This window comes from Triticum urartu, chromosome 1A (assembly GCF_056163025.1).
Source record: "Triticum urartu cultivar PI428250 chromosome 1A, HENAU_Tu73, whole genome shotgun sequence".
NCBI lineage: Eukaryota > Viridiplantae > Streptophyta > Magnoliopsida > Poales > Poaceae > Triticum > Triticum urartu.
Genome location: NC_141873.1, coordinates 592,731,264 through 592,742,629, shown reverse-complemented (window position 1 = coordinate 592,742,629; position 11,366 = coordinate 592,731,264).

The window sequence follows — 11,366 nt, the reverse complement described above, 5'->3', positions numbered from 1 at the left end:
ATCAAGTTTCTATGATCTGATCGTGGAGGTGAATATTTGAGTTATGAGTTTGGACTTCATATGAAACAATGCGGAATAGTTTCGCAACCCACGCCACCTGGAACACCACATTGTAATGGTGTGTCCAAACATCATAACCGCACTTTATTAGATATGGTGCAATCTATGATGTCTCTCACCGATTCACCGCTATTGTTTCGGGGTTATGCTTTAGAGATGGCTGCATTCACGTTAAATAGGGCACCATCTAAATCTGTTGAGACGACACCTTATGAATTGTGGTTTGGCAAGAAACCCAAGTTGTCGTTTCTTAAAGTTTGGGGTTGTGATGCTTATGTGAAAAAGCTTCAACCTCATAAGCTCGAACCCAAATCGGAGAAATGTGTCTTCATAGGATACCCAAAGGAGACTGTTGGGTACACCTTCTATCACAGATCCGAAGGCAAGATATTCGTTGCTAAGAATGGATCCTTTCTAGAGAAGGAGTTTCTCTCGAAAGAAGTGAGTGGGAGGAAAGTAGAACTTGATGTGGTAATTGTACCTTCTCCCTTATTGGAAAGTAATTCATCACAGAAATCAGTTCCAGTGATTCCTACACCAGTAAGTGAGGAAGCTAATGATGATGATCATGAAACTTCTGATCAAGTTACTGTCGAACCTCGTAGGTTAACCAGATTAAGATCCACACCAGAGTGGTACGGTAATCCTGTTCTGGAAGTCATGTTAATTGACCATGACGAACCTACGAACTATAAGGAAGCGATGATGAGCTCAGATTCCGCAAAATGGCTTGAGGCCATGAAATCTGAGATGGGATCCATGTATGAGAACAAAGTATGGACTTTGGTTGACTTGCCCGATGATCGGCAGGCCATAGAGAATAAATGGATCTTCAAGAAGAAGACTGACGCTGATGGTAATATTACTGTCTACAAAGCTCGACTTGTTGCAAAAGGTTTTCGACAAGTTCAAGGAGTTGACTACGATGAGACCTTCTCACCCGTAGCGATGCTTAAGTCCGTCTGAATCATGTTAGCAATTCACTACAGGAATCAGCTACTTTGCCATCTGCCACGGCGGACGGCAAAGGCATGAACGGCGGACGGCAAAGGCCTTTGTCGTCAGCCGCGGACGGCAAAAGGCTCCGGCAAAGTAGGCTACGGTAAACAGCTACTTTGCCGTCTGCTACTGATGGCAAAGTCTTTGCCGTCTGCGGCGGACGGCAAAGAGAGCGGACGGCAATAATTGCGCTGTCAGTCCGTTAAGTGGCTAACGGCAGGCCTTTGTTGTCCGCCGCTGACGGCAAAATTGCTAGGGTCTTTGCCGTCCGCCGTATGATGTCATCTACACGTCACTACATGGCAGGTTCTTTGCCGTCTGCCACTAATGGCAAAGTCTTTGCCGTCTGCCACGGTAGGCAAACTGACCAAATGGGTCAGCTCCCAGGAAGCACAGCTGGATGCCACGTGTCTTCTTTGCCGTCCGCGGCAGACGGCAAAGAGCCCGTTGCCGTCGGTGGCAGACGGCAAAGAGCCTGCATATTGGCTCTTTTATCTGTTTTTTATTAAATCCAACAATTTTCATCACAAATATATATGACATATATAGATATATTTCAAAAGGCCATTACAGAGCAAACATATAAGATATCCAACACATAACTTCATCGTTCAACATAGAGGCATCCAACCATATATATTACAATAGTTTCATCCAATGATACATGCATAGTTCAACGATACAAAAGAAACAGAGAAAGGGATAAGGAGCACTCCATCTATGCAAGCTTTCGTCAAGTGAATGAAATCTGCAAAATGAAAAATAAGAAAGTTAGAACAAGAAAAGTAGAACAAGAAGAAGAGTAGAACAAGCAGAAGACTAGAATAAGAAGAGTAGAACAAGAAGAAGAGTAGAACAAGAAGAGTATGTCATTTATGAGCTAACTTACGTGAAATGGATCATATATGAGCTAACTAAGTTGAAATGGGTCGTTTAAGAGCTAGCTAAGGTGAAATGGATCATTTATGAGGTAACTTAGTTGAAATGGGTCGTTTATGAGCTAATTAAGGTCAAATGGATCGTTTTTGAGGTAACTAAGGTGAAATGGATCGTTTTTTAGCTAACTTAGGTGAAATGGATCATTTATGAGCTAACTTAGTTGAAATGGATCGTTTTTGAGCTAACTTAGGTGAAATGGATCATTTATGAGCTAATTTAGTTGAAATGGATCTTTTTGAGCTAACTTAGGTGAAATGGATCATTTAAGAGCTAATTTAGGTGAAATGGATCGTTTTTAGCTAACTTAGGTGAAATGGATCATTTATGAGCTAACTTAGTTGAAATGGATCGTTTTTGAGCTAACTTAGGTGAAATGGATCATTTATGAGCTAATTTAGTTGAAATGGATCTTTTTGAGCTAACTTAGGTGAAATGGATCATTTAAGAGCTAATTTAGGTGAAATGGATCGTTTTTTAGCTAACTTGGTGAAATGGATCGTTTATGAGCTAAATTAGTTGAAATGGATCGTTTATGAGATAACCTAGGTAAGATTGGTCATTTTGGAGTTAACCTAGGTGAAATGGGTCATTTTAAAGCTAACGTAGGTAAAATGGATCATTTAGGAGCTAATCTAGGTAAAATGGGTCATTTTTGAGCTAACTTGGATGAACTGGATCATTTATAAGCTAACCTAGGTAAAATGGGTCATTTTAGAGCTAACTTAGGTAAAATGGATCGTCTATGAGCTAACTAAGCTAATTATGCAATTTTTGACATAAGTAAGCTAAGTACAGATCGTTTTAGAGCTAACTTAGGTAAAATGGATGGTTTTGGAGGTCAGTAAGCTTATTAAGTCATTTTGGAGGTGAAGAAGCTAAGTCTAGGTCATTATGGTAAGCATTGGAGGAAATAAAGCTAAGTCTAGGTCTTTATGCATGTGTTAAGCAAAACACTAGATAAACTTACCAAGATCCAGGAGGTGTAGGAGCGGGGTGGCTCGTGTCGGTAGCTGGAGAAGGATCGTGTGATGCTTGTCTGGAGTTACGCTGCACCAAAGATCATTTCCAATGTCTTGTTAGCATGATGACACTCAAATGTTAAGACTAGCAAGTAATGTCCATTCAAATAAAACTCACCGTGGTCCCAGGAGCAATCATTGGCATCGGCGGAGCGGTCTGACCTGTCTTCTCGCACACAGACTGCACATTTGGTTTTGACGACTCAGTCATACTAGTTAGTAATGAGACAAACACTACATGAATGTTTTGGCTAATCTGCAGAAGAAACTTACCACAAGGAGCTCGTACATGGCCCTTGCCTGCATGTCATTCCGTGCCCTCTCCTCCTCCATCATCTTTGTCGTCCTCTCCTCCAACTCCCGCTGCCTCTCCGCCGCCTCCGCCAGAAGTTTCTCCGTTCTATCTCTCTCACTCTGTATAGCAGCCTGCAACACCACTCACATGACCATTTGTAATCATCGATGGAAGCGCACACAATGTAATGGAGAAAGATAAATGAGTACGTATCACTAACCTTGATGGCGAGTTGCACTGGCCGTTCACGAGGCCTTATCTCAGGAGCGGAGCTCGACTGGCGCGCCTTGATCTCCGGGAGAGTGCTAGGACAACGGATAAGTCCATCTCCAATGGCTATGGAGCCATGGGACCTCCCTCCACCAGATATCATCAATAGCTCTGGATCAATGGGACCCTGGCTCGGGTTAAAGTCCTCCCCTTTCCTTGCCTTCCCCTCATCTCTATATCTCACGAGCTTGTTGTGGGAGGAGATGTTGGTGAAGTTGTTTGCATCATCGAGGTCAGACTGAGAGAAAGCCTTGACTTTCTTGAAAGAGGCAGTGTGTGCCATGGCATACAGGTCGTACACCTCTGGCACCTTATCCGCCTTATTGTAGCGTGCCTGAAAGAGAGAAACAATGAAAATTAGTAATTAAAGGGCTCAAGCTAGCATGATGAATGAATTGCATGAATCATGAAGCAAACCACATACCCAGTTGCGCCCGAACTGATATAAGTTGGAGCTGCCTTGATGGTGTGGCACACCTTCCATTTGGGCACGTTTGTCCTTGGCCTCGTTGTGGAGGGCTAGCCATTGTTTTGAGCACCACTAATCGACCAACACCTCCCAACAATCCATCCGATCCGCACACCATCTCGGAGGCGCCTAAGTTAGCAAATAGAAACTTGAGCGCTACGGCTAAGAATTACTAAATGAAGGAACTTAAGTAGAGAAGGCCTTAAGAATTACCTTCATGTACTGCTCCTTACTCAGGAACTTATCGCGGCACGCCGGCTTGGTCTTCTTGATACCACGCAAGGCGTAGTAGTCTCGAACAGCCTGCACCCGAGCCTCGTGCCGTAAGTTCTGGAGTAGGCGCTTGCAGACGTTCTCGATAACATGTGCCACGTCCTCCTCGTATCCCTCCTCACACCTGTAGAATGTCTGCAATCAAATGAGACAATATTGATTAGTACAATTAATAACTAGCTAGTTGAAGATTTTTAAATGTGTAAAGGAGAAATTACCCAAAACTTTCTGATCACCATGTCTGCCCTCGTGTCGCACACGACACCGTCGATAATCTCATCCGGCGGGGCCGGGGCAGCCACGTAGTGCTCCCAGCTCAATCCAAGCTCTGGAAGCCGACCCTCACCAGGCAACGTGACAAACCCCGGGAAGTTTTGCCGGCAAAGAACTCCAAGGACGGAGTTGGGCCGGCGGACACTATGATGGTGGTCCCAACCCCTGCAGCATGACAAGGCCAACGCATTAGTTATTTGAAAAAACGTGAATGCACAAGGTACAAAAATATTAAATGCACTTACGTACCTCTCCCCATCAGGGAAAATCAACCACCTCTGCTCGCGGGTCACCGGCACGGACGGGAGCCGTGTAGCACCACGCTGGTAGACGGTGCACCCCTCCTCCTCAAGATCAGTCGGCTCCCCGCCATCATCAGCATGGCCACTCGGCTCCTCGGGCTGATCCGGCCAGGTACCCCATCCGGACGTGTGCTCCTCCGGGGTCACGTGGGCCAAACTCTCGTGGGCCGAAGGCCAGTCAACCCGAGGCTCGTGGGCCCAAGACCCGTGGACTGGAGGCTCGTGGACCGGAGTCCGTGTAGCCTCCTCCTCGGACGAGTCCACCCTAGTAGTCACGTGCTCGGGTGAAACAGTCGGGGGTGGCAGCGAGGAAGGCGCCGTAGCAGTCACCCTACCTCCTCTCCCACGACCACGTGCCCCACCTCCTCTCTTCCTACCTCGAGCTCGTCCCCTGCTGGGCACCACGGTCGACGAAGAAGGGCCCGGCGGTGTGGCCATACTGTCCAGCAACGCTCGGCGGAGAGGTGCGTCTGGAATGGAAGACCTCAGACCACGCTCCCGACCTCAGACAACTGTATTGGGCTGCCGTCATACCAAACACACTGAACCCATCCGTGCTGATGCCGACTCGAGGATGCCTTGGATCTGCCGCTTTGTCAGCATGTAATTCATCAAACTTTTTCCACGCAACACCATCCGATGTGTGTACCATCATCAGATTCCCATCTGCATCTAGTTCGGTTCTTTTGCCTGTTTTGTGCCATGTCATCTGTCTGGCCGTCTCTTCGACCATGAAAAGACGTTGAAGTCTTGGTATGATTGGCATATACCGAAGAACACTAACGGGGATTTTGGTCTGTGTCTTCTCACCCATACCGTTGTCTACCACAATATACCTGGAAGACTTGCAAATGGGACAATAGTTCAAGTCCGCATAGTCAAGCCTAAATAAGGCACATCCTTTCTCACAGGCATGTATCTTCTCATAGGGCATCTTCAGTGCACGGAGGATTTTGTCCGACTGGTACAGGTTTGCAGGCATTACATGGCCTTTGGGTAGAAAGCGTCCAAATACTGTCATAATTGCGTCATAGCATTCTCTGCCCAAGTTGAACTGAGCCTTCAGAGCCATTACTTGTGAGATGGCATCCAACTGACAAAGCTCAGTGTGCTCGTGGAGCGGACGTTTCGAAGACTCCAACATTTCATTGAAGGCCTTTGCAGATTCCTCCATCTCCTCGTCCGAATCCCGAGCATCATCATAGCCTTGCACCATGTTTTCCATCCCGGTACCATGCTCGTCGGTGCGACGACGATCCACCTCAGCTCGGTCACGTTGGGCAGACTCACCATGAAATGTCCACACCGTATAATCGGGCGTAAAACCACTCTTCTGCAGGTGTTTGCCCATTTCAGCCTCTGTCTTCTTTTCCCAATTGCCGCACCGGAAACAGGGGCACCAGGTTTTCTTTTGGCCATTTTCAAATGCGGCTTGCACAAACCCCTTAGTTTTTGTGAACCATTCAGCGCTCCATTTGTTCTGACCAGTGTGACCGGTATACATCCAAGCACGGTCACTCATCTTGACTTTCAGAGCTACTGGACACACAACAATTATATATGTAATTCACCATGTATATATTCATCAGTTGATCTACTTTGTCAATTTTATTACGTCCATGCAACCTACACTCTAATAGGTAATGATAGGTCCTAATCCCACCCGTGTATGTGTAGATTGGGTTTATTTTCCCATGCTATGCTCCGGATCCGACGCAAAATTTCGGCAGCACCTCCCTGCTGTTCTCCTGATACACGTCTCTGCAATAAACAGAGAGGATGTGTACCCGGAGAACAACAGGGGAGGCACTGACGAAATATATGCGTCGGATCCGGAGCAAAGCATATGGGAAAACGAACCCAATCTACACATACTCGGGCTGTCCATGGATAGCATTGGACAATTCGAAAGAATCAAGGTTATAAATATGCAAATGCATGCATATTTATAACTATGACGCTTTCGAGCGGGAGACACATATTGGTTACGCATACTGATGATTCAAGACACATATATAGCTAGCTATCAAGTTTCATCGGAATAGATCAAATAATTAATGGGGGAGGAGGACTTGTCATTTGTGCTCACCCACGAACTAAGGGGCAGAGCTCGTCAAACGCACGGCGAGGTCGTCGAACACCAAACCTCGCAGCGATGAAACAACTGCACATTTAAAACTACACGATCAACACAATTATATATGATGTTTTTCATAACAAAATCGAAAAATATATGACCTAACTAATAATTCACAAATATATGACCCCGTCGGCCTCTGGAAGGCCAAAGAACACCTTTTCGGGAGGTGTCGGTGGCCGGGGTGTCCTGTTGGTGTCGGGGTGCCGTGTCGGGGTCGGGGTGCTGTTTCGGGGTCGAGGGGTCGGGGTGTCGTGTCGATGTCGGGGTAGTGCCGTGTCGGTGTCGGGGTGTTGTTTCGGGGTTGGGGTGTGGTGTCGGGGTCAGGGTGTCGGGTCAGGCTCGGGGTCGGGGTGTCGGGTCAGGCTCGGGGGGTCGGGGTGTCGGGGTCGGGGTCGGGGTGTCGGGTCAGGCTTGGGGGGTCGGGGTGTCGGGGCCGGGGTCGGGGTCGGGGTGTCGGGGTCGGGGTCTCGGGGTCGGGGTGTCGTGTCGGGGTGCCGGGTCGGGGTCTGGGTACCGTGTCGGGTCGGGGTCGGGGTCGGGGTGTCGGGTCAGGCTTGGGGGGTCGGGGTGTCGGGGTCGGGGTCGGGGTGTCGGGGTCGGGGTGTCGGGGTCGGGGTCGGGGTCGGGGTGTCGGGGTCGGGGTCTCGGGGTCGGGGTCGGGGTCTCGGGGTCGGGGTGTCGTGTCGGGGTGCCGGGTCGGGGTCAGGGTACCGTGTCGGGTCGGGGTTTTTTTCCTTTTCTTCTTCTTCCTCTTTTTCCTTTTCTTCCTTTTTTTCCTTCTTCTTCTTCTTCTTCTTCTTCTTCTTCCTCCTCCTCCTCTTCTTCTTCCTCTTCTTCTTCTTCTTCTTCTTCTTCTTCTTCTTTTTTCATGATTAAACGTAAACCTAAAACTAAACTAAACCTAAAACTAAAAGTAATCTAAACTAAACTAAATATAAAACTAAACTAAATCTAAAACAAAACTAGAAGTAATCTAAACTAAAAAAATAGAAAAAACAAAAAAGGAGAAGAGGGGCTCTCACCTTCGGGACAGGGAGGTGCGGCGAGGTGCGGTGGCAGGGTGGGGCGGCCGGGTGGGCGGTGCTCGACGGCGGCGAGGCTCGGCAGCGGCGGTGCGGGCGGTGGGCGGAGGGGGAGCAGGGTGGTGCGGGCGACGGGGCGGTGCCGGGCGGGGGGGTCAGGGGCGGGGCGGGTGCGGGGGCGGCGCCGGGCGGCGGGGCGGGGGTGGCGGCGGGGGCGGGGGCGGCGCCGAGCGGTGGGGGCGGCGGTGGGTGGGGATCTGGTGGGCGTCGGGGAGGGAAGAGGGAGAGTAGAGAGAGTAACGGGCGGGGGGCGGGGGGCGTTAGTTACGCTGCCCTTTGCCGTCCGCCGCTCTTTGCCGTCCGCCTTTATCCCTTTTTACCGTCTGCTAGCAGACGGCAAAGAGGTGGGGCGTTATGTTTTATCTAAACGGGCTGGCGGTGGGGGCCACCTCCCTCTTTGCCGTCCGCTAGCCGACGGCAAAGAATCTTTGCCGTCCGCTAGCAGACGGCAAAGAACTGGCTGATGGCAAACTTGGTCTTTGCCATCAGCCAGTTCTTTGTCGTCTGCTTTTTGGAAGCTGATGGCAAAGAGCTTCTTTGCCGTCCGCTAGCGGACGGCAAAGAACTGGCAGATGGCAAAGTAGCTGATTCCAGTAGTGATTGTCACATTTTATGATTATGAAATTTGGCAAATGGATGTCAAAACTGCATTCCTTAATGGATATCTTAAAGAAGAGTTGTATATGATGCAACCAGAAAGTTTTGTCGATCCAAAAGGTGCTAACAAAGTGTGCAAGCTCCAGCGATCCATTTATGGACTGGTGCAAGCCTCTCGGAGTTGGAATATATGCTTTGATAGTGTGATCAAAGCATATGGTTTTATACAGACTTTTGGAGAAGCCTGTATTTACAAGAAAGTGAGTGGGAGCTCCGTAGCATTTCTGATATTATATGTAGATGACATATTGTTGATCGGAAATGATACTGAATTTCTGAATAGCATAAAAGGATACTTGAATAAGAATTTTTCAATGAAAGACCTTGGTGAAGCTGCTTATATATTGGGCATCAAGATCTATAGAGATAGATCAAGACGCTTAATTGGACTTTCACAAAGCACATACCTTGATAAAGTTTTGAAGGAGTTCAAAATGGATGAGGAAAAGAAAGGGTTCTTGCCTGTATTACAAGGTGTGAAGTTGAGTCAGACTCAATGCCCGACCACTGCAGAAGATAGAGAAAAAATGAAAGGTGTTCCCTATGCTTTAGCCATAGGCTCTATCATGTATGCAATGATGTGTACCAGACCTGATGTGTGCCTTGCTATCAGTTTAGCAGGGAGGTACCAAAGTAATCCAGGAGTGGATCACTGGACATCGGTTAAGAATATCCTAAAATACCTGAAAAGGACTAAGGATATGTTTCTCGTATATGGAGGTGACAAAGAGCTCGTCGTAAACGGTTACGTCGATGAAAGCTTTGACACTGATCCGGATGACTCTAAGTCACAAACCGAATACATGTTTTTATTAAATGGTGGAGCTGTCAGTTGGTGCAGTTCCAAGCAGAGCGTCGTGGCGGGATCTACGTGTGAAGCGGAATACATAGCTGCTTCGGAAGCAGCAAATGAAAGAGTCTGGATGAAGGAGTTCATATCCGATATAGGTGTCATACCTAGTGCATCGGGTCCAATGAAAATCTTTTGTGACAATACTGGTGCAATTGCCGTGGCAAAGGAATCCAAATTTCACAAGAGAACCAAGCACATCAAGAGACGCTTCAATTCCATCTGCTATCAAGTCAAGGAGGGATACATAGAGATTTGCAAGATACATACGGATCTGAATGTTGTAGACCCGTTGACTAAGCCTCTCTCACGAGCAAAACATGATCAGCACCAAGACTCCATGGGTGTTAGAATCATTACAATGTAATCTAGATTATTGACTCTAGTGCAAGTGGGAGACTGAAGGAAATATGCCCTAGAGGCAATAATAAATTTGTTATTTATATTTCCTTATATCATGATAAATGTTTATTATTCATGCTAGAATTGTATTAACCGGTGGGAGTAGGACTCCCCTTGGGGTGCGCCTAGGAAGCCGGCCCCCACCCGCTCCTCCACTCCTTTATATACGGGGGAAGGGGGCACCCCATAGACACACAAGTTGATCATTGATCTCTTAACCGTGTGCGGCGCCCCCCTCCACCATAATCCACCTCGGTCATATCGTAGCGGTGCTTAGGCGAAGCCCTTTTCCGGTAGCATCATCATCACCGTCATCACGACATCGTGCTGACGAAGCTCTCCCTCGACACTCTACTGGATCATGAGTTCATGGGACATCACCGAGCTGAACGTGTGCAGATCGCGAAGGTGTCGTACCATCGGTGCTAGGATTGGTCGATCATGAAGACGTACGACTACATCAACCGCGTTGTCATAACACTTCCGCTTACGGTCTACGAGGGTACGTAGACAACACTCTTCCCTCTCGTTTCTATGCATCACCATGTTCTTGCGTGTGCATAGGATTTTTTTTTGAAATTACTGTGTTCCCCAACACCTGCTACGTGTTATGATCCGTAAACCCCGGGGTGATAGTAATTGGGATACTTTCCGGTGATGATATAGTTTGAGGAGTTCATGTATTCACTATGTGTTAGTGCTTTGTTCCAGTTCTCTATTAAAAGGCGGCCTTAATATCCCTTAGTTTCCTTATGGACCCCGCTTCCACGGGAGGGTAGGACAAAAGATGTCATACAAGTTCTTTTCCATAAGCACGTATGACTATTTATGGAATACATGCCTACATTATATTTATGAACTGGAGTTAGTTCTGTGTCACCCTAGGCTATGACTGTTATATGATGAGTATCATCCAATGAATTCACCGATCCAATGCCTACGAATTTTCCACATATTGTTCTTGCTAAGTTACATTTGCTATTGCTACTGTTACAACTGCTACAAAACTATCACTATTGTTACCGTCACCACTACTATTGTTACCACTGCTATTAAACTATCATACTACTGTGCTACTGATCACTTGGCCGCAGATATTTAATCTTCAGGTGTGGTTGAATTGACAACTCAACTGCTCACACTTACTAATATTCTTTGGCCCCCTTGTGTCGAATCTATAAATTTGGGTTGAATACTCTACCCTCGAAAACTGTTGCGATCCCCTATACTTGTGGGTTATCAGTGCCAAGGGAGCCCATCAGTTTATATGCAAAAAGAGTGCCCGGTGGGCAGGGTAAAATGACGATGGATGCTAGGTTGATGGCAGGATTGAGCC